At 35.4% G+C, this 25,331-nt stretch overlaps 2 long non-coding RNA genes across 4 annotated transcripts in view; one reads left to right on the top strand and one right to left on the bottom strand.

Annotated features, from left to right (window-relative positions):
- The window catches only part of LOC123383839, a 28,731-nt gene extending 18,391 nt beyond the window's left edge, over positions 1–10,340 (top strand). Inside the window, exon 3 of one of the 2 annotated variants that reach the window (XR_006594111.1) lies at positions 9,496–10,340. This is a non-coding gene — a long non-coding RNA (uncharacterized LOC123383839). Of the gene's footprint in view, positions 1–8,023; positions 8,084–9,495 lie in introns of those variants that run through there. The other variant, XR_006594112.1, reaches the window with a different exon arrangement.
- LOC111559720 overlaps positions 1–25,331 on the bottom strand; it is a 431,348-nt gene that overhangs the window by 290,227 nt on the left and 115,790 nt on the right. The window lies entirely within an intron of this gene.

Below are 25,331 nucleotides of genomic sequence, written 5' to 3'. Positions count from 1 at the left end.
TTATTTTTCTTGGGCCACCTGGGTGGCTCAGTCGGTTAAGCAACGGACTCCGGCTCAGGTCATGATCCGTTCATGATTGGTTCAGGAGTTTGAGCCCCACATCGGGCTCTGTGCTGACAGATCAGAGGCTGGAGATTCTGTGTCTCCCTGGCTCTCTGCCCTTCCCCCACTTGCACTCTGTCTCTCTCTCTCTCAAAAATAAATAAACATTTTTTAAATATTTAAGAATTATTTTTCTCTTAATTACAGCAAAGATAAATAGAATCATCTCTCTATGGTTACGATAAGTCTCCCAAAGAAAAGAAGAGATAAGGTCTTCATATTCCACCAAGATTAACTACAGATCATCCGTAACTTACAACGGAAGTAACTATCTTAAAGTACAGGGAACACCGAACACAGCAGAGTTCACCATTCTTTTCACAAATAAAACATATTAACAGATTCCTTTTTCAAATTTATCACTTAATTAAATTATTGCCTTTCTGATTCACAAAGTCCAATAAAGAGAATAGAACTTCTAAAAAGAAAAGAGGCTTTGGTTAAAACTAGGTTTAAATCTTAATTTTTATAGCTTTGGCCTTGGGAAAAATCCCTTAATCTCACAAATCTTTCAATTTTCAGAGCAAAATAAGACTATGAATGCTTATTGTGCAGTGTATTATAAAGATTCAAGATTATATACAATAAAATGTTGATTGTATAAAAAAACTTTTAAAATGTAACATAAGGAGACTTGAAATATCTTCAATGAAATTTAGAGAGCTACATTTTTTCCTTGAGGAAAAGAAGGAAATACAGGTTAATAAATTCTGCCATGGAATTACAAGTACATAGGAATAAATAACAAAAAAGGAAAGATTCTCTGCTCTCAGTGTTTCTACAGACAATTTGAAAACAAGGGAGAATCTAATGGATTCAATGTTTAGGAACAGAAACTAAACCAAAACAAAATAAATCACTTATTTGATCTCTTCCAGTCAGATAAGAAAGACTGGAACATTTCCAATATTCCTCTCATGTTTGTATAAAACATATTTGGGCTTCATTAAAAATATTTATTCAAATCTGTTCTAGAATTCTCAAGGTCTACTCTTGGAAGTATATTTTCTTTGTGAAAAGGAAACTGGTTAACAGTAATTATTTTCAATGTAAAAACAGCTTCCACGTGCCTATCCCTGTCAGGCACTTCCATTAGACTTGAATCTCATCTGTGAGAGTGATAATATGCAGGCAGCCCAAAGCACCGAAGCACTGAAGGGATGGACTTTACCAGAAAGCCATTATTTGTAAATGCAAAGTTAAGTATAAGAAACTGGTACATCAGACTACATTATGTGTCCACTCAATTTTTTCGTTTAAGCATCAAGCAAGAGCACTGTGTGTGTGTGTATGTGTTTTCTGAGGTAGCACTATGGTCATTTGGCCAGTAGAAAATGAGAAGGAATGTTTCTAATAGCAAAAGTAGAAAAGTATGTAAATACAAAATTTGAAAGTGCCTACACTTTCTACATCCTATATTTATATTGGTATATACTTTACTACCTACACTAGAAAGGAAACAGAGATCAGTAGTGGAAGGGCTTAAACAATCATTTTGTTCTCTAAAACTCAGCTTTTTGCTTCACAATATGGTTCACATTCAGTTTCTTTAAAGCCCAAGAAATAAGGAATTGTAAGATCAAGTAAATGTCTTATTAAAAACCTTTAGGGAGTTTTTCTTTCCACACATTGAAATTTCCCTAACAGAAAATATACTGAAAACTCTCAAAAGAAAATTTCCCATTTTTCTAACAAAGGTGATTATATTAAAAAATTTGAGTAGAACAAACGTTAAAAAAAGGAATTTTTCTTTCTAGTTCTCTATGAAATATGCCATCACAAAATTGAGAATCCAGAAATATTGGAATTAGTTACTTAGGTTGTCAAAGAAGATTCTTCATCTATCTTCTAATCGATCGAAGGGAAAGCTAAGGAGGAGTGACCTGACTGGGGCTATACGCCTACTGCATGGCAGAGATGAGACAAGATTAAAAGTTGGACAGCCTCCTGGCTGGCAGCCTTTTGCTCCTACATATATAACGATCCCTCCTAATGGTTAAAAGGGTGGCATGGGGGATGCCTGCTGGCTCAGTCAGTTAAGTGTCCAACTTTGGCTCAGGTTATGATCTCATGGTTTGTGAGTTCAAGCCCCCGCGTTGGACTCTGCACTGACAGCTCAGAGCCTGGAACCTGCTTCAGATTCTGTGTCTCCTTCTCTCTCTCTGCCTTCTGCCCTCCCCTGCTTATGCTCTCTCCCTCCCTCTCTCTCTCCAATATAAACATTAAAATTTTTTTAATTTTTTAATTAAAAATTTTTTTAAACTTTAAAAAGTGGCATGGAATAGCTATATAACTGCATATCTCATATTAAAAACATCAACAGAACTACACACTGGATTTAAATAATAAGCTCTTTATTCATTTATTCAAAGATATTTTTCAATACCTTCCGTTTGCCAGGTGTAATGGTATGCTTTGATTACATAGCAGCATGATCCATACTCTCATAAAGCCTAATGTCCAGTGTGGTGATAGAGTAACAAGAAAGATTTACTTTGATCTGGTAGCATCTATGTGAAGTGATAGCTAAACCAACACCAAAATTATGAATATAACTTTTTCAGTTTAAGAAAGAAAGCATTTCAGACAGAAGTAAATAAATGCAGGGGGCCAAGAAGAAAGGACCCAGCATATTTAAGATCAGGAAAAGCAGCCAGTATGGCAGAAGCACATTGAATGTATGGAAATGGAACAAAATAAAGTTCAAAAGCAAGTTCAGAGTCATATTACCTATGATCTTACAAGCCTAGATAAGAGATTTTTATTTTATTGTAATTAAATATAAAACTATAATGTTTGTAAGCAGAAAATAACATGATCTCATTACATTTTTAAAAGATCATTCTGAATGTTGCATGGAGAATGGATTAGAAGGCAGTAAAAGTAGGGGGCGCCTGGGTGGCTCACTGGGTTGAGCATCTGACTTCGGCTCTGGTCATGATTTTGCGGTTTGTGGGTTCGAGCCACGTGTCGGACTCTGTACTCACAGCTCAGAGCCTGGAGCCTGCTTCCGATTTTGTGTCTCCCTCTCTTTCTGCCCCTAACCCACTCACATTCTGTCTCTGTCTCTCTCAAAAATAAACATTAAAAAAATAATAAAAAAAAGATTCTCTTTTTAAAAAAGGCAGTAAAAGCAAAGGCTAGGAGACGAGTAAAAATATTACTGCAAGTTGGACTAATCAGGGAAGATTCAAAACCCTGAAATCAGGAATGAAAGAGAAGGAATCACTCCAAACCTAATGGAAATTTTAAAAAATTATATAAGAACATTAAGAATGAAATACTAAAAAAATTAGATAACTTACATGAAAGAGAAAAATCCTAGAAAGGCACAAACTACCAAACCTGACCCCTCCCCCAAAATATAGCAAATCTGGATAAATCTATAACAAGTAAAATGAGGAATTAGTAATTCACAAAACTTCCAGATGGCTTCACTAGTAAATTCTACCAAATATTTACAGAAGAATTAATACCAATTTTTCACAAACTCTTCTAAAAAATAGAAGAGAACAAAGAAAAAAAAGGCCACTATAAGACTAGTATTACCCTGATACCACAATCAGACAAACACATCACAAGAAAAGAAAAAATACAGACAAATATTTCTTATTAATCTAGATACAAAACTCAATAAAATATTAGCAAATTGAATGCAACAATGTATAAAACACAATTAGACATCATGACACAGTGGGATTTACCTCAGGAATTCAAGGTTGGTTTAACATCCAAACATCTATTAACATAGCATACCATATTAGTAAAATAAAGGACATAGTCACCTCAATAGACACAGAAAAAAATGACAAAATTCAACACCTTTTAATAAAAAAGAACACTCAAGACAACAAGGACTAGAATGGAAACTCCTTAATACAATAAAGGATATCTACAAAAAACAACACCTAATATCATAGTTAAAGGTGAAAGATTGAATTCTTCCCCCCTGAAATCAGGAATAAGACAAGGATGGCTCCTTTCATCACTTTTATCCAACACTGTACTGGAAGTTTTAGCCAGAACATGTAGGCAGCAAAAATAAATGCAATACATCCAGATTGGAAAGGAAAAAGTTAAACTGTCTCTAATTACAGTTGCCATAATTTTGTACATATAAGATACTTATATGCATTAAAAAAACGAAAACAAAAACAAAAAACTATTAGAACTAAGAAATGTGTTCAGCAAGTTTGCAACATACACAATCAATGTACAAAAATCAACTGCATTTCTGTACACTGAAAATGAACAATCCAAAACTAAAATTAAGAAAACAATTCCACTTATAATAACATCAAAAAGAATAAAATACTTATGAATAAATTGCAAGACTTAGAAAATAAAAGACTTATACACTGAAAAATATAAAATATTAATGAAAGAAATTAAAGGTTCAAATACATGAAAAAAAAATTCATGTGTTCAGAAAACTTAATTAAGGCACCAATATTCTACAAGTAGATCTATAGATTAAAACAATCCCTATCAAAATCCTAGCTATGTTTGCTGCAGAAATTGACAACATTGTCCTAAAACTTAAATGGAAATGCAAGAGATGCAAAATAATATTGAACAAGTAGAACAAATTCGGGGCAATCAATAGCAAATCTTACTGTAAAACTACAATAATCAAGACAGTGTGATACGCATAAGGATAGGCCTATAGAGTAATGAATAGAATTGAGAGTTCTGGAATAAATCCATACATTTGTGACTAACTGATTTTTGTCAAGGGTGCCAAGACTATTTCAACAAGGAAATAATAACCTTTTCAACAAATAGTCCTGAGACAAATGAATATTCATATGCAAAAGAATGACAATGGACCCCTGTTTTAAATTAAGGCTAAAATTAGCTCAAAATGGATTGCTGATCTAAATATAAAAACTAAACATACAAAACTTTTATAATAAAACATTGGTAAATATTCACGAACTTGAATTAGGCAATTGTTTCTTAGCTATAACATCAAAAGCGCAAGTGACAAAAGGAAATTAGATAAATTGAAGCATGTCAAAATTTCAAAAACTTCTGTACTACAATGATAACCATCAAGAAAGTGAAAAGACAGTCCACAGAATGGGAGAAAATATTTGCAAGTCATATTTCTGACAAGAACCTTATAGCCATTGTATATAAATAACCCTTGCAACTCAATAATAAAAAAACTAATCCAATTAAAAAGTGGGCAAAGGGTTTGAATAGACATTCTCCAAAGAAGAAATGGCCAAGAAGCACGTGAAAAAAAATGTCCACATCATTGAGCATTAGGAAAATGCAAATCAAAACGATAGTGAGTTTTTATCTTTAAAATTCATCTGCACTTGTCTAAAATGGTTATGATAAAAAAAATTGAACAATAGTAAGCATTGGTAAAGACAGAGAAATTGGAACCTTCACTCACTGCTATTAGCAATGTAAATCTGGTATAGCAATTTTGTAACAGAATTTAGCAGTTCCTCAAAAAGTTAAACATAGAGTTACCATATGACCCAAAATTTCACTCCAAGATATATATCCAAAAGAAGTGAAAACAAATGTTCACATAAAAATGTGTATGCAAATGTTTACAGCAGCATTATTCAAAGTAGTCAAAATGTGGAAATAACCCAGATGTCCATTAAGTGATGAATGAATAAGCAAAATGTGTTATATCCACTCGATGGAATATTATTCAGCTATACAAAGCAATGAAGCACTGATACATGGTACAATTTGGATGAACCTTGGAATTTTATCCTAAATGGAAGAAGTTGGTAACAAAGGATCACATATTGTAGCGTTCCATTTATATGAAATGACCAGAATAAGCAAATGTACAAAACAGAAAGTAGATTAGCGGTTGCCTGAGGCTAGGAGGGGGTAGCAATGGATATGCAGAGTGACTGCTGCTACATTAGGAATTTATTTTTAGGGAGATGAAAATATTCTAAACTTAGATTTTGATAACGGTTGCACAAAGATGAGAATGCAATAAAAAACCACTTAATTGTACACTTTAAATGGGTGAACTTAATGGTATGTGAATTATATCTCAATGAAGATGTTTATACAAGAAAAAAAAGAAATCACTCCACTGAAAAGACTTGTGAACCAAAACAATGGGACTGGGTATGGAAAGAAGTGTACATATGTGGAGGACTTGATATGAAGGAGTGGGAGAGAGGGGCATTGGAGATGGCTTCCTTTTCCTAGCATGATCTACCAAGTATATAGAAGTATTGTAAACCAGAATAAGGAGATCTGGGAGAAGATCCACTGGGATGTGGAAGGGGAAAGGTTGTTCACAAGTTCTGTTTCTTACACCTCAATTTTGAGCCACCCAGAAGAAAAGTCAGTGGAAGTAACAAATAGGTTTTATGAATTTGATAGTGTTCAGCAGATAGTAGCACATAAGGGTTATGTTAGTAAATAAGGTCAACCATGGCAAAATTGTAGATACAGAGGTGGCTCAGGATAGAGCCCTGATGAGGTCCAAACTTTGTAAGTTGGATGAGTGATATTGACTCCTCAATACATATAATGGCATTTCAGCATTCCTGGTAGCCTGGGTATGTGTGTGTGTGTGTGTGTGTGTGTGTGTGTGTGTGTGTGTGTGTGTATATATATATATATATATATATATATATATATATATATGTATGTGTGTGTTACATACATACCTGTTTTTGGATTTTCCTTTAAACCATTTGGAACATCATTAATTAATGAATTAAATAATACTCTGACCTGTGTTGTTTATTTCATATCTGTATGAAAATCATGATTTCATATTTTTAAACAATTATTCTACAAACAGACAATACACTAAAGTCCTTCTATGGCTTCACATTGTCCTTCAACTAAGAAACCAAAATCCTTAAATGAGCAACAGTGTGCTGCATGATCTGCCCATCTCTCTTGCCTCACTTCTATTATGTCCCCCCTTTTGCTTTCGCTACTCTAATTATTTCTGTTCTTTAGTTCTTTCATCCCCAGTGACCCTTCCCATCTTGGACTCTTCATCAGGTCCTGTGCCTGGAGTTCTTTGCTCTCTCTGTCTTCCACCTCTTTACTAGGTATCTCATGGCCATCATCTGCATGGTGTTTCCTAGCCTGTCTAAGTCAGGGTCCTTAATTCTATGTTGTTATCATAGCCCCAGGATATAGCACAGCTTAACACATAGAAAACACTGAACACTTGTTGAATAAGTAAATGAGTGAATGAATGTTATATAATTCCAGCCCTGATTGTTCTGATTTGTTGATTGTATTCTTAAAATTCAAGGAAAGTATGCAACCATCTGCTTTTACATTAAGGTAACTTTCAAATGTAAGATGTGAAATATACCTTCTTCTCTAAATTCACTTGTCCTTGTAAATGACCAAAGGTCAATTTCACCCACAGCATGCACAATACAGTACATGGCTGCAAAGCCAGATTTCCACTGCCTGTTTCTCACCTTCACTCAGTCCTTCAGAAACTTGATGTGTTTTTCTCCGGACAGGGCAAAAAATGGATGGCAGGAGCAATGTGATTGTCTCCAGACCTTTCAGGAAACATCAGTTCCCAGCATTTCTGCTAGAAGGGAGGTACCCTCGATAGTAAGACAGAACCAGAATCACAGCACAAAAAGTTTCTGCCATAGTAAAAGGGCTTTTCCACACGAAAACATCTGTAATTTTGCTGATGAGTCAGATAAGATCTCCCTGGAAGCAGTTCATCTTTTGTACCCTTTCTCTTCCCATTTGAGATGGGAGGGTGGAAATGGAGAGTGGAGATTAACTCAGTCAACAAAATGTAAATATAACATACATAAGGAACTGAAAAATATGTCTAAAGATTGATTTTCTTCTGTGCTTTATTGGGTATAAATATCTACTGACTTATGTGTTGACTCTTAATTTTATAATATTGTCATTTTTCTTTATTATGAAGTATGACTTCCCACAAAAGGAAGAGGCACTATAATATGGTACCAGTCCCTCCATTATAAAGGTAAATTATATCTACCAACCTGTTTTTTAGGTAGATTGCAAAGTTATTTCCCAAACATCATTTATCACACTATTGCATACTTATATTGTATATAAATACAAATTTACTGTAATAAATGACTTAATGGCCTGTGGCCTTCCCTTGTGTGTCCCTGACCTGATTAAAACACAAGGTCTCCTTCCCCAAACTTGAGTTGTCCCAGAAGTTTCCTCCTACTCCCAATCTCTTCACTTTTTACAAGATGAAAGAGACTGTATAATGGAGGTATTAGAGTCTGAAGTCCATAATACCTAAAACCATCTGATACATAAGCTGAATTGGGGTTGGATTGGAATTCAGGTCTCATTTTCAATTCAAGGGGTCCTACTGAGACCTAGCAAACATTAGCAACTATTGTGGACTAATACATCAGTCATTTAACTGACCCTTGCAGCATAGCCACAGTACAGGGTACTAGGGACTCTCAGATATTATTTTAGGTTCATTTGGCCAAATAAAAAGCTTATTTCCAATGCTTTAGTTACAGAAAAGCCTAGAATCCCAGGTTGTAATTAATTTCTATTTTAGCTCATTATTCCAATGAAAACATATAATTTTCTACAGAATAATATCCCTGCTATTTGAATACTGAGAGGTAACAGGATTACAAAAAGTTCTGAGAGCAGTTTTCAGAAATTTAATGAGGAATTTCCTGTACAGTCTGTAGTGAGAAAAACTGGGATGATGTCCTGGTCTTTGCAAGCTAAGTGTCCTTATATTACTAAAAATACTACTGCTTAGTTGTAGATAATACATAATACTTCTTTTATATTAAATTGTGTGATATAAAATTCTAATAATTTATCATACATATAAATGTTTACATAGGTAACAATTAACATTTTAACGGCTAAATGATATACCTAAATAGTAATTAATAGCTAGGTATGGGAGGTCCAGAATTATATCTGTGTCAGTAAGCCATTGTATTGTCAGCCCAACATCTACATTTTAAACACAGAAATCCCTCTCACCACCCCAGTTAATGTGTTCACACAGTGATCTGTTGTGAGTCATGCTTGTACAATGCAACTATTCCACTGACCACTGTTGGTTGGAGCAGGCTTGGGCCCCTGATCCAATCTGGAGCAACTAGTTAAGACTGGCTGAGAGAAAGAAGTTAGTCTTTCTTCATATAATTAGACTACATACAAGTAACACTTGGGTACTGTGGGTTGCCATCTTCTACCTATAATACTTGCAGAGCAGAAAATCCATTCTGCAAAGAAACAAAAGAAAGTTGCAGATACACAGAGTCAATTAAGTAAGAATCCTCCTGGCTATTTAGTGACCAGATCCGGACCCTGCCTGCCTGTGAGTTCTATGAAACACCCCTGTACTTTCCTAATAAATTTCATTTTTTTTTCTTTCAGCTTGCTATAATCAGATTAATGTAATCAGAATTCAAAGAGAGAAGTCATAGATGAGGAAGTGCAGTAGGCCACAATCAGGTAGGAGAAAACAGGAAACAAAAGTCAAAAGCAAGGTATCACGATAAAATAGCATAGAAATATATGCGCCAAATAGACCAGTTGAACTACTGATTCTAGGCTGCTGCTCATATACTGTGACATTCCTTCTGTATGGCTTAGACAAATCTATAGCTAACAAGAGAACAAGTAGGGATGCTTGTCTCTTTCTTCTGTATACTCAAATCATTCTCTAAGGGCTTTTTGTCCCAATCTTAAAACAATAACAACAAAATTTGTCTTTTTTTAAAAAAAAGTGAAAACTTTCCTTCTTTCTCAATCAGAACAAGTGAACAAACAACAAAAATAAACCTGTAGTTCTGCATCTTCTTGCTCTTGCTCAGTAAAATGGCTTTTTCTCTCTCCATTCTGTCAAGAATACCTCCTCAAACATTCTCTGGTTCTCCAGGCTTTCATTACCATTATTGCTCCCAGACAATTCCACATATACAATTTCTCTCCAATTCATTCCCTTCTGTATATTTCCTCTCCAGTAGCCCTATAACTCAGGTCCTAATCCTCTCCCACTACAAAAAACATAACAGTCTCCAAACTGGTTTACCTGTTCGCAGCCTTATTTCAAATCTATCCCTTATAATATCATTAGAATTAGCTCCAAAATACAAATACGATTGGGTCCACTATAATTTGAAGATCTTTGAGGTCTTTGTGTTGCCTTAAATTTATGCTTCTTAATTTGGCTGTTAAAACCACTTTCAATCTTATCTCAACTTATCTTTTCCAATTTTATCTTCCACAAACCCCTCCCCATGTACCATATCCTACATTATAATGCATAATCCCAAACACAATAGCTTTTATGCTTTTGTGCTTTTTAAAAAGTTTTATTTATTTATTTATTTATTTATTTATTTATTTATTTAGAGAGCAGAAGAGAGGCAGAGAGGGGGAGAGAGAGAAGCCCAGGCAGGCTCCACACCATTAATGCAGAGAGTGATGCAGGGGTGAATCTCAGGAACAGTGAGATCATGACCTAAGCCGAAACCAAGAGTTGGATGCTTAACCAACTGAGCCACCCAAGCACCCCTATGCTTTTGTGTTTTTTAAATGTTGCTCCCTTTCTAAAATGCTCCCCCATATATACCATCTTTCCATTCCATGCCTCATAAGTGCTTTAAAGTTCTCCTTTGTGATACTTTACCTATGTTTTTAGCTGATACTATAGCTCATAACAGATACATGGTTTTTGACACCAATAGGGCACTTGTCACATTGTACAGAGAGGTTTCTATAGTCCTCGCACTGGAATGTAAATCTCTGGAAGCCAGAGACAACACATTATTAATTTTCATACCTATAGTGTCTAAAAATGCTCCTTAAATATTAAATAAATGTTTATTAAATAAAATTAAGTTATTAAATAGTAAACCTACAGGTTAAAATGGCATTTCTATTCCCTATGATTTACACATTGACATGGCAATGTTTTTACTTTTAAAATAACAAGCCAACAAAATCATTCATTCATTCATTCATTCATTCATTCATTCATTCAACTATAGCCAGCATATTCTAGAAAGAATAAAAACTTAGTGAAAAAAGTCTTGTTGCAAAATAATTCTCTTTTCTAAAAGTATTAAATGAGTGGTACAAGGATGGGGGGAAAATCTAAAACAATAGATTTTATACCTAAATGATTTTCCACTTTGAAAAATTTTCACCAGCTCCAATTTTGTGATGCATTGAGTTCTTCCAATTGCTTCCTATGTCCAAGTGGTCTGGAATAATATTCTGAATGTTAGCAGTTGTATAAAGTTAGTATAGCTCTAATGTTTCTGCCAGATGTCATTACCTCATTTCTCAAACTGAGCTATGGAAATAGTTGGAACCATCTTATACAGACCTTTAATGACCTCAAATAAAGAAATAAAAAAAGTAAAGATATGAAAGCTAGTGAAACTCTTCTATCCTTTGTGATTCAAATTATATCAACATGACTGACCAAATCTATCAACATTTGCTTAATTTGAAATGTAAGGCTATGTTGAAGATAAGTAATGATTAGATATTTACATGACCCAGATTTTGTGGCTCTGAGAACCAATGATTTGCTTCATTTTGACCCACAAAAAGTCAACTAGTCATTTAGACATAGTCAGGATATAAGTCAGAGATCAAAAAATGATGAAAAAATCTCACTGGTGTCCAATTTAAGGCAGAATGAAAAGAGTTCAGGGACCATTGTCTGGAACCATACTGGTGCCCTGCTCTTCCCCACTTCCACCCTCCTAAAACTGCATTATGATTGTATGTGTGTGAATCTGTGCATTTCTGTTCTCATATATACATTTGATCTTCATTTTTCAAAGATCTCATAACTGTGAATTCATCTACTTTCTAAAATTTATTTGTAACCCCCAAATCAATATTCCCATCACTTTTGTGATAATCCACGAACATGCTCAGAACAGCAAAATGTTTAAGTTGTCCAAAGCACTCATTCCCACCTGAGGTCAAACAAGGCTATGCTTTCCTTTCTTGTTAACTCAAATGAAGAGATGAGCACAGGATGGAGATGGTAGGGGGCAGTGCAATGTAATATGGAACCCTGGCTCTGGGGTCATTGGATAGAGTTTGAATCCCAACTCTGGCACCTGTTAGTGAGACAGCTTCAGCCTCAGGCAAGACACTTAACACTTCTACAGCTTGTTTTCTCTTTTGTAAAAGAAAGGGAATAGATTCTAGCAGAGTGAGTTGTTTTTAGGATTAAAGATTATACAGTGTTTGAGAAACATAAATTTATTTGTTTGCTTGTTTCCTTATCTCCCCTAGGAGTTAATTCAATGTTTGTGTTAATTCAGTGTTTACAGCAACTTTACAGAACATAACTACCACAAATATCAAGAATCCACTGTAGCTAGACATTGGTGATGAGATTGAGGTATCACAGTGACTTAAGTTTGTACTCTGAAAAGACAGAGAGATAACTCTTACCCCCAGGCTTTATGTGCACTTATTTTTACACGCATGTCAATATTATTATATTGCCAATTTAACTGCAGAAATGTATGTGTTATCTAGTTTTTCATAATGAAATTCCCTTTCTATTTGCTATACAAAAGTGTTTATCAAATCATTCAATCCATGTGGGAGAGCCAGCTTATGTAAATTATTCATTGACTGATGTATTTTTTTATTATATTACCAAATAATATTTATGACAGGTTCAGGTCTTTTGCAAAGGTAAAAGACAATTATCAAGAAGCATCTTACAGCAGTTTCTGGCCTCACCACAGATTTTCCAATTAGCTAATTGCCGCACCTGACTTACTTATAAGCAAAAAAACAGGAATTGTTGAATTAGTCAGGGATTTGTCCACTTTCATTAAACAGAAAAACATCAGCTTTAAATTAGAAACAAATTATGTAATGCTGACATATAAAGCTCTCTTACAAATCACAATAAGATTATTAAATATATTTTAAATGGACAAAAGATTAGAATAAACCCCTTAAAATGTATACAAATGACAAATAAGCACATGAAATAATAATCAATATCATTAAACATCAGAGAAATGCAGGATAAATAACCATAAGATATCATCACACACTTACTAGATGACTAAAATTATAAAGATTAACAATACTAAGTGTCAACGGGAACACGGAAAAACTGGAACTCTCATACAATGCTAATGAGATTATAAAATGGCACAACCACTTTGGAACAGTGTGGCAGTTACTTACAAAATTAAATTTACACTGTTCATATATCCAACAAACCAACTCTCAGGTAATCGCCTAAGAAAAATGAAAGCATATGTCCACACAAAGACTTCAGTACAAATGTTCAAAGTAGCTTTATTCATAATACCCAGAAACTGAAAAGCAACCCAAATGTGGACGAATGAATAAACAAATTGCAGCATATCCATACAATGGAATACTAATCCATAATAAAAAGGAATGAACTACTAAAATGTGCAACATGAATGAATCTTAAAGCCATGATGCTCCATTATATAACCACTCATAAAAGAGTACATGGTGTATAATTCCACTTCTATGAAATCAAATCTATGACAATAGAAAGTAGATCAGTGTTTGCCAGGGCCTGAGAGGGTGAGAGCAAAGAAAGTAAAAGAGGATCATGAGGGAAATTTAGGGCTTACAGAAATGTCCTCTACCTTGATTGTGGCAGTGGTTCCATGACCACAGACATATGTCAAAATTCATTGAAGATACGTTTTATATTCAAATTATACCTCAATAAAATTAATTTAAAAATATATTGCTGAAATTGTCACTGTAAGAGAGAGTTAAGAAAAAAAGAAAGAGCTAGAGGATAGGGGAGAAGAGAAAATGAAATAATATGTAGAGGAAGAAAGTAGATATAGACAGAAGACAAGTTGAAATAAAGTGATTTAGAAAGTTTTCGTAATTTTCGGGGACTTTTAGTAGGACAGATAAACATGAAAGTAATGTGGTGTACTAAGCAACTGACTCTTGTATGCCTTTTAATGCTCGCCTTTGGGCTAAACTAAAAAATGTGTACAGCTTCCTTCACAGAAATAGTCTAATGCCAATATATGCTATGTTTTAATTATTTACCCCCTAGTAGCTGATGAAATGTGACCAGAAAAAACTACACTTTTCATATACCCTTGCTGGAAGGACCAAAAACAAGACAGTGCTTACTCACAGAGTAGCAACTCAAATCTTAAACCAGATGGGAAGCTTTTACACAGTTTTCAAAAATGGATTATTGTTAACTGAAGAATTCATTAGCTGAATCAATAAATATATACTTGTATGCACCATGTTCCAGTCTTTGAATTAGATTCTAAGGATCCAAAGATGACCAAAACATTGACTCTTCACTGAAAGTGTGCTCAGCTGAGAGAGAGGAAGTTACACACAGAGATAATTACAATAAATACAATAACCATAGGGATATAACCTAAATCATTTATGTGTATCAGAAGCACCTGGCAACTGCTACATATGCAATTTTTGGTCCTGCATCCAGAGATTATGATTTGTTCATTCTTGGTGGGGCCCTGAGAAGTCTATATTCCATGCTTTGCAGGGAATTCTGATGGACACCAAAATGTGAGACCACTGACATAAAATTTTATGGGAGCACCAATGATTATCCAAACCAGCCTAGGACTGGTTTGGGAAGTGTTGCTTGAGCTGGATGAATAGAAGTTACCAGACAAGAAAGTCAAGGCAGAGGGTTAGGTTCTCAAAAAGGTGAGAAATGTATAAATAGTTTAGTTAAAGTAACTTAAAAGACAGGAAGTGGCAGAGGTGGGGAATATCAAAATCAGATAATGGAGAGTTTTAAGTTAAAAAATTAGGGTGATATTCTGAGAGGCGGTGGTCTAACTAGAGACTAGCTGGCTATTACAGGGTAGTTGCTCAGCTTGTCTTATCACTAGTAATTTCTCTGGTCTCACTCCATGTCTATAAACCAGACCAACCCAAGGTAGGTAGGTATCCACAGAAACATCCTCAGATGCATATCGTCTCAATTCACAGACTTATACTGGTCTACTTACCTTGACCCTGCCTACTGTTCCATTTTTTGACCTAGATTCTCACCCTTTTGCTTAGTCTTCTGTTTTGGACTACAGTACTGTCCTCTTGTTTAATCATAAATATAGATAGTTTAGTCAGCTCTCTTGAACAAGGTTTGTCCTCAACCTTTGTCCTCTCTTACTCCTAGTAGTGTTTGAGGTCAGTATGATGAGCCCTGGTGGCCACTGTCACCCAACAGACGCGCATCCCTGACCCTTGAGAGAAGTTTGGACATCTAGGTGACTATAACTAAAGAACCTTTTAAATTTGAAGATGTAAATCCTTGGAAACACTTACACAAAACCTTTATTTTTGTTGGTCACTGTGTTCTATCTAGTAAGCTATTGAGTCTCTTAAGTATTTAAAGGGAATTCTGCACATACATCACTTGGAAGGCATTTATTTTGGCTGAGTTCAATCAAATAATTTAAAACACAGACTGAATTTTATGATCCTTTGAACTGTCTAGAAAAAGTTATCAATCTTAATAAGAGATGTGGCAAAAAATACACACAAGATGGCTGCTTTGCACGTTTTTCTGAGTCAATGCAATGTTGACTTACAGTTTGTTTGAAGGATTCATGGAAGGTATTTTTTTTTCCTTCAGTCCTTTTTAGTGTATGCTCCAAAAAAGAGTACTATTTTTAAGCTGGCAGAAAATATATTCTATTAACTAGTGGCTAACACCTAAAGAAGTTTTATGAGGTATGTAGATTTATGTGTGCTTAAACTTGGTTTTAAGTATTTTCCTGTAAGTTATTATACTGATTATGTATTCAGTTTGCTAAATACCTAGTTATATCCAACACTGACTTGTAACTTCAGAGTATACTACTATCAGCCCACATCTTTCTTCCTCCTGGCCTTGACTCTTTTATAAAGCCTTCTCTAATATCGATCTCCACCAAAATATCATTTTTCCATCATTTGAAATGCTCTGAGCCCTTTATTGGTACCTTTCCTTTCATATTATGCCTTATAGGCTAGAATCCTAGATAGAATGCTGAAATAGAGAAAAAGTATACTAAAAAAAAGAAGAAGAAAGAAGAAAGAAAGAAAGAAAGAAAGAAAGAAAGAAAGAAAGAAAAATTAGAACCCAGGTCAGAGCAACTTGGATGGAACACAACATCTGAATTATCTAAACACCAGAACAGAAACACTTGAATCCCATATATAGAAAAGGGATTGCTCCCATTTCCCTCTGACAATGTGTTCTTCCACTGATCAGTATCACAGACAGCATGCTTCTTAAAATTGCCCAACTGACAAGCATTTGTTGAAATCTGCACAGGGCCTGGGTTGCCCTACAAATTGTAAAATGTAAAATTTGCCTGTTTTGCTGATTCTACCTCAAAAGCAGGGAGAATGACTCAGAAACTTCATTCAAGAATGCATTTAGGAGATGCAGTACAAATGCTTGGCTGGGTATTAAAAACATTAAAAAGTTATCAGAAAATTTAGACTTTCACAAGCTTAGTAGCTCTTGTTATCATTCTGAGTTTATTTTTAGGAAGTTCATGGCCAACATAAAATCAGAAAACCATATGAGTTTTCAAGGAGCGGCTAATAAAAAGGGTTTAGTTTGGCTAGCCTCAACCTTTGTAGGGAAAAAAAAAAGAGTCAAAATTTATCTTGCTGTAACTATATCCTCCAAGTAGACCATCTTCCAAGGGCAAGAGCAACTTGCATTTAAAGTAGTTAAAAGAAGAAAATATAGCCCTGTATCATGTTAGCACAGGGCTTCTTTATCATCCTACTGTATTTATTGCTGCAACCACATAATCCCACAAACCTGACAGTTCTATTTGTCAGGAAGATTGTCTTGTAGTCTCATAACATTTGGTTTCCATCCATTCTGATTGTGGTTTTGGAACTGATATTCCAGAGTTCCAACTAGTTGGATAATAGAAAATGATGAACACATTTGAAAAGATTTAGCAAGAAGTATGAAAAAGCTCAAGTATTAGGACCCGAAGTTTCACGAGACCAGACTTTGAGGCCAAATTTCTGGCATTGTAGTTCCTGTTTATCCATTCAGAACTATTGGAAAATCTCCATTCCTGTGGTAACAGTATTCAAGATCCAACAGTAACTAAAAACCAGAAACTGTGACATCATCTGAGATCATTTGGCATTTGGGGGGAAAGCTACTGTTTTCTTTCTCTTTCTTCAATTGAATTTTTGGATTTTTAAAAATTAAAATCAGAAAATATATCTGACCCATTTAAATTATTTTACAGCCATTTAATATGGTTCTAATACATGCAGAAATTACAGCCTCATAGAAGAGATGACATATAAACATCAATGCTCAAAATACCACCCAATGTATGATATATGAAACTTAAATGACAAAATTCATTATAATTACAAATGTATTTAAAACCAGTGTATTGGTAGGCAGAAGACAAGGGTCACTCCTGGGTGAGGTGGACCCTATAGTGCTTAAATAAGTGTTGAAAGATGATGTAGATATTTTATACTCAAGACTTTCAGTTTGGTGGGAGAGAAGGGGAAGCATGATGAGGCTGAAGAAAACAGTACAATTAAAACTATGTGAACCAAAAGCCCAGTGCAAATATATGAGAATTATGAATAGAACAGATGAGCCGTTACACTAGTTTTGTGTTAGATATTTCTGAAAATTAAAAGAATTTGGAGATCACAGAGATGAAAGCCAAATTAGTGAGTCAGAACTTTACTCATTTACAAAGGCATTATAGCATAGTAAAGAGTCTAGGTCCACAACACCACCCCCCCCCACACACACACATATCCAAGGTTTGACTTCTGGCTTTGTGTCTCATAAGCTATCCTACCTTAAATATGTTGCTGGACTCTGTAAGGCTCAGTGTTCTCCACAGTTATATGATAATACTAGTCACCTCAAAGGATTCTTGTGAGGATTAATTAAGTCTATCCATGTAAACTGCTTAGAACTGTCCCTAGCACATAGTAAGCCTTCCATAATTGCTATTAGAATTAGGCTTAAAGTAATATAACCAAAGGGAAGTAATATAAACCACAGATTTAGGAAAGTTTCAAAATGCACTGGAGAAGAGTAACTGTAAGAAATGAGACCAATAAAGAGAACACCACCAATTCTTAAAGACGTGGTGACTAAGGGCTAAACTAAGGTAGTAGCAGTGGGAAAGTACTGAAAGGAAAAGATGTCAGAAATATTGCAAAGGCAAATTTGTTAGGACTTGGGGATTGATTATCTTTGGGAGACAATAAAAAGGAATGTGTCATGGATGGCTCCAAGATTTCATTACTGAAGAAAGAGAACCTCCCTTATGAAAATCAGGAAATAAATTACGAGAGTGAGAGATAATTTATTGAAAAGATCTTAAGTTCAGTCTTAAGCATGATGAATTTGAGATGCTCATATGACATCCAGGTGGAAATGTCCCAACAATGAAGAACAGGAGCTTATGAAAGAGAGGACTAGAAAGATGTGAAAACCATCAGCTTAAAGGTGACAGGATAGAGTATGGATGGGTAGGGTGTTAAATGGGAAGGGAAAGGAGAGAGATTCGTACGTGACTTTGAAGAATGCCGATTTTTGAACAGTGAGGAAAAAGAGTAACTAACATTTTCAGAGAAAGAACAATCTCAGACAAGAAGGGAACACTCTTCCAAAGGCCAAAAAGTAAAGACTTCTAAGGCATAAATGCTAAGGAATTGAAAGAAGATCATTATTAATAAAAATTATTGTATTTATCCCCTAAGAGCTCACTCATGGTTCTTTGCAACAGATTCAAAAAATGGAGAATAGGGAAAGCAGACTGCAAGGACTAAAAATAAATAAATAAATAAATAAATAAATAAATAAATAAATAAATAAGTCAAGTCGGGGGCACCTGGGTGGTTCAGTTGGTTAAATGACTGACTTTGGCCCAGGTCATGATCTCACGGTTTGTGGATTCGAGCCCCACGGTCAGTCTCTGTGCTGACAGTTCAGAGCCTGGATCCTGCTTCGGATTCTGCATCTCCCTCTCTCTCTCTCTGCCCCTCCCCCTCTCACACTCTGTCTCTCTGTCTCTCAAAAATAAATAAATGTTAAAAATTTTTTTTTCAATAAATAAAATAAAATAAAGTCAAGTATAAGGTAGCAAGTATAGACCATACTGTCAAGACATTAAATGGTTGACCATAAAATAAACTGGACAGTAGTAGTTTTAAATAAACAGAAGGTCCAAAAGGTGATGAGCTTTGATATGGATTTTGTTGATTGATTGTTTAAAGGCAAAGATAAAGGGGTGATATGCTCAGGCACCTCCCAGTGAGAACAGGAGACTGGCCAATCAGAGCAGATGCTGGCTGGCAGTTTACAGCAGTGCTGAAAAGCTGAATGAGCCCTGTTTTTAAGGACTGGGAGAACAAAGCGTGTCTACAGGTAGAAGAGAAAGAGCCAGTAAAGGGGCAGAGAGAAGCTCACATAAGAAACAAAGGAGACCACTGTCTGAACAGTTTTATGAAAGAGGTTAAAAAAATAACAGTACAGAGAGCACAAGTGACAATTTAGTCATGGAAAGAGAACAGATACATTTTTCTGCTGTGATAGAAGAAGCAAAAAAAAGAGGTGCAGATACAGAGGAATAGGAGGTTATGGGGAAAGAGTGACAGCAAAGCCATCTGAGGACAAGGGCAGAAAAGTTCCTGGAGCTCATGTTGGATGACATATTCAGGAGGTACAGGGGTCATCTCTTAGAAGGAAATGTCATAGGATTGGAAGTTGAAAAGTGTGGAAAATCTAAAACAGCTGCCATGAGGAATGCAATGAAAATTTAACAAGCAAAGAATAAAGAAAGTTGCATTCTTTATTGACAAGTAGCATTGAGAGCCCAAGTGACGTTAGATAGCGTGAATTTGCAGCAGGCAACTCTGCACAATTGCGTGACTTTTTGTAACACCAATCAGTTGACATCATCTTATCGCCTCATCAATTGTTCCTCAATAAATGCTTTTCAATTTTTTCCAATATTCTCTTAAAAGAGTTCAGAAATGAGTTAAAAATCCACAATATGTGATGAAGATCTACATTGCATAATACAAGAAATATAAAATTATACTTAACCCCATAAAGCATATTCAATTTTACCTCTAACTACAATTCTTATCCTCACAATATGACTGGTGAATGATTAAATAATCTTGCCTATGCAAGCAATATACAAAATCTGCTCACATAATTACCACAGTAAACAAAAAAAATACAGTCCAGTTAAAAAAAAATTTTTTTTAATGTTTACTTATTTTTGAGAGACAGAGAGCACAGGTCTGGAAGGAACAGAGAGAAGGAGACACAGAATCCATAGCAGGCTCCAAGCTCTTAGCTGTGAGCACAGAGCCAGAGTGGGGCTCAACCCCATGAATTGTGAAATCATGACCTGAGCCGAAGTCGGATGCTTAACCGACTGAGCCACCCAGGTGCCCTACAGTCCAGTTTTTAAATATAACTGATATTCACATTTTATTCCAGGGGTTGGCAAACTACAGCTTGCAAGCTAAATCAGGCACAATATGTTTTTGTATATCCTATGAGCTAGGAATGATATCTACACTTTCAAATGGTTGAAAAAAATCAAAAGAAGAGTGTTTCATGACATGTGAAAAATTACATGAAATTCAAATTTCGGTGTCCACAAATATTTTTATCGGGACATGCCGTGTTCATTATTTATGTATTGTCAGCAGCTACTTCTGCACAACAAGGGCAGCATTGAGTAGTTGCAATAGAGACCATATGGTCCGTAAAGCCTAAAATATTTACTATCTGGCCCTTTGCAGAAGTCTGCAGATCTCTATTCATCCACTTAACCAATATTTATTGAAGACCTATTGTGCATTAGGTGCCAGGCTAAGTGTTTTGAAAATAGAAATATGAAAAGGGGGACACAGTTCTTAACCCCAAGGAGATTACAATCTCAATGGTAATAAATTAATGCCATTTTAATGGTATTTTTAAAATTATCAAATCTGATTTATGTCACATGGCAATGGACCCTCACAGGGTCCACTGATCCCCCTTACATATTTCCAGAAAAAAAAGCTACAATATCGCAAGTGTAAGTGGCTTATTCATGGATCACATAACTCATACGTAATAAAGTAAAAGCTAGAATCTGTCTTCTGATTGTACCACCTCACATCCCTCATATCAATAAAGTGAGGGTGATTTATTGAATCATATTGAATCATAAGGCCTATTAAGAATTGGCAAGATGTTATGAATAAATTTTTAAATAAACTTTTAAAACTATCAAAAGTATGCAAACGCCAGAAATTAATACCGTTACAAAGTAACCAGGAAGAAGGGCATATGCACACCACAAGACAGAATGTGAAAAGTATCACCAAAGGGTACAAATAAATTGTAACAATGGCCCATTTCAGGAAAGATCACAGTTCAATGAAGGTGTCAAGGAAGACATCATGATGAGGGTTGCCTTTGTGCTCAGCCCAGAGGGGTGAGTAAGCAACACTTCAATAAGGGACAAAGGAAATGATTAATATTTTGTTTATGATTTTAATTAGCAACACAATGAGGTTATTCATTCTTCAAAATTATTCTCCTATATCCCATTGTTTAGCTGCAGTTTATCAACAGAATCACATCGATATTAAAATATGCGAACCTGTATGCCACCTCTGTTGGTACCAAGAGGCCAGATGGGACAGGCTGCCACTCGTCCCCTGCCACAGGACAGGCACTGATCACCTGATTCCTGCACTTTTTTCTGGAAGGCAGGACCAGCCTCGAAATCGTTCTCCACACAGCTCCTTAGGCAGCACTACCTAACTTAAAACCTACCTGACAGCTCTAGACATGTAAGAAATTAAGGGGTTAACACCATACTGTACTCCACAAGAATGTATGAAAAAATGCAATTCTTGTGCTGGGAATGTACCAGTTTGGTTTGTGGGTGGCAAAATTACTTCCAACTGAATATGTGTACCGTTTGCTAGAAAAGAAATTTATAATTACTCAGTAGAAATACCCTGAGGTGGGTTCTGACAGCAACTTCATGTACATTCAGGCTTGGAATGTATTACATGATTATAAATATCCTCATTCTGAAGGTAAATTTAGGGAACTGGTTTTCATTATTCTTTGAGATTGTCTTTGGACTCATTATTCTTTGCCATGTCTTCATCAATCAGCAGTGTTTCTAGTGGGAATCAGGATATTTTGACTCTTTTCAACTTGCTGTTCAACGTCCTATTGAAGTAGAATATTCTCTACTTTTCTAACTCACTCTGATTAAGCACAGTAAGCAGAGTAATCACTACATCCATTGTGGGGCTCAAACCCACAATTCCCAATCATGAATCACATGCTCTTCCAACTAAGTCAGCCAGGAATCCTAACCTGCTGACAACATTTAAAGAATTACTACTAAAGGGGTTAAAGGATAAGAGACTCCTAAATACTGAGAACAAACTGAGGGTTGATGGTGGGTGGGGGAGAGGGGAAAGTGGGTGATGGGCACTGAGGAGGGCACCTGTTGCGATGAGCACTGGGTGTTGTATGGAAACCAATTTGACAATAAATTAGATTTTAAAAAATAATAAAATTAAATTAAATTAAATTAAAAAAATAAATGAGTTAAAGGAACATTAAACTTACAGGGCACAGATACTTGAATTATCCTTACACCTTAAGAATTTACCTCAAATAAGAAAAGTACAAATAATGTATTCATTAGTTTCAAAATTACAAATCAATTAGAAACTATAATCAAGACTCATTCTCGTAACGAAGTACATTCCCAGAACTGGTAGCCTATATAGAAGAAATCCTTGAACCCAAAGTCAGAACTATGGATTCAATCCTTAGATGTGTAGTTGTTGCTGTGTGAATTTGGTAAGTCACTTACACCCCCTGAGTTTCAATTTCTATAAAAATAGTACCTATCCCATAGGATTTTTGAAAATGGTTTCTATGTAGCAAATGCTTACTGAAGGCCTATTACATATTAAGCACTGACTATAGATATCAAAATTAGAAAATTAAAATTTTGGTCCCTGACCTCTATAAATTCAGTCTAGTAGAGGAATCAGTCAGATGGCAAAGACTTACAATGTTGTGCAGTACTTTCTATAAATGAGGTTATGGGGAGCCTGGGTGGCTCAGTCAGTTGAGCATCCGACTTTGGCTCAGGTCATGATCTCATAGCTCGTGAGTTCGAGCCCAGCGTTGGGCTTCTGCTGACAGCTCAGAGCCTGGAGTCTGCTTCGGATTCTGTGTCTCCCTCTCTCTCTCTCTCTCTGCTCCTAACACACTCGCATTCTGTCTCTGTCTCTCTCAAAAATAAATAAACATTTAAAAAAATTCTTTATAAATGAGGTTATGGAGGGAAATAAAAGAAAAGAACAACTGAAGAGAAAGCTTAGAGAGTGGATTAAGAATGGGTAAGATTCAGGGGCGCCTGGGTGGCGCAGTCGGTTAAGCATCTGACTTCAGCCAGGTCACGATCTCGCGGTCCGTGAGTTCGAGCCCCGCGTCAGGCTCTGGGCTGATGGCTCAGAGCCTGGAGCCTGTTTCCGATTCTGTGTCTCCCTCTCTCTCTGCCCCTCCCCCGTTCATGCTCTGTCTCTCTCTGTCCCAAAAATAAATAAACGTTGAAAAAAAAAATTAAAAAAAAAAAAAGAATGGGTAAGATTCAGAAAGGTAAAGTTTGAGATATTCTAAAAAGATGGGATTCATACTACACCACTTTATCACTCTTAAAAATCAGTTAAAACTCTTAGAGATGAAAACTCAAAAAACTTAATGATCAAAATTGATATATAAATTAACTGAGGACTATGTAAAATGAATTCAATTTAAAGTCTCATTCAAAAATCACACAGTTGATGGTGGAGTTGAAATTAGTCCAACAAAATTTAACTAGACCAATAAAATGCCAACTAGCGTGGCACCTCCTACATTCCTAATGATAAAAGAAAAGCAGGTATTAATAAAAATATATACATAATTCATATTTTTACCCTCAAGGCATTTACCATTACAATCAATAAGATTACATACATGAAATAATTTAAAATATAAAGTAAGTTTATACATGACACAATGCCAAAAAGACATTATAAAAAATAAATGGTCGGAAAGTGAAGAGAAACAGGATTGTCAGGAATTAATGAAGAAGGCTGTAAGGAAAATGTGGTACCTAGAACAGGACTCATCAGCTATAAATAAATCATGAGAAAAGAGAGTGGCAGTCCAGGTAATTGACATGATTAAGGCACACAGCAAAACTGTGCATGGAATGTGTGTGCCAGAAAATACAGTAGACCAAAGAGAGTTAGATTTAAGCATTGATAATCTATGAATTTAAATAATCACGGACATATCCTCAATGCCAAAGAAATATTAGTAATATTTTCATTAAATCATGGAATCACGTTTTTTTTAATATCACAATTAGATGTTTAAGTCACATTTTTCCTTAAGCGTTTCTTTCCAGCTTATCTCTTAAGTCAGGCAAATGGAAAGCAAAACCACCCCTTGAGCAATAGAGACTGCCCTGACAAGACCTCCAGCCGTCCCAGACCACCCACACCAGTTTGAGGTTAACCCCTGACTCATGCCTACACAAATGGACTATGGACTGACCTCTAGAATGACAGATGACTACCTTTACCTCATGATAATACTAAAATCTCTACCCAAGGAAGCACCTCAGCTTCCTTTACATATCACACAATATATGTATAGGCATGCTTCAAGGTGCATGCACAACCTTATGCTCCCCCCTTCATATGATGACAAGGCTTCCCTATCTAAAAATTCATCCTAACCCTAAATAAAAGGAACCCATACACCTTTGCTGGGAAGTCATGGCTTTGGAAGTTATTCCCTGCAATCTTCTTATTTGCTGCAAATAAAGTTTTCTTTGTGCGACAACTCAGCCTAGTGCAGTTTCTCACTCACCAATGAGCGAACTCATGTTCATTTGGTTATATAACTGCAATTAAAAATAAAATAATTTTTAAAAACTTCATGGAACTATATTAGAATTAAAGATTTCAGTTCAATGAAAATCAACTTAAAGTTAACCGACAGAGCAAAGATGTTTACAATTTCTAAAAGCAACAAAGGATTAATATTTTAAACACACAAAGAACTCCTACAAATCAAAAAGAAAAAGACAGGAAGCCCAATGGAAAACAAGGATATGCATAAA

The sequence above is a fragment of the Felis catus genome, chromosome A1 (assembly GCF_018350175.1).
Source record: "Felis catus isolate Fca126 chromosome A1, F.catus_Fca126_mat1.0, whole genome shotgun sequence".
NCBI classification, from domain to species: domain Eukaryota; kingdom Metazoa; phylum Chordata; class Mammalia; order Carnivora; family Felidae; genus Felis; species Felis catus.
Note: the sequence above shows the minus strand (reverse complement) of the source record. Positions and strands in the feature narration are given on the sequence as shown.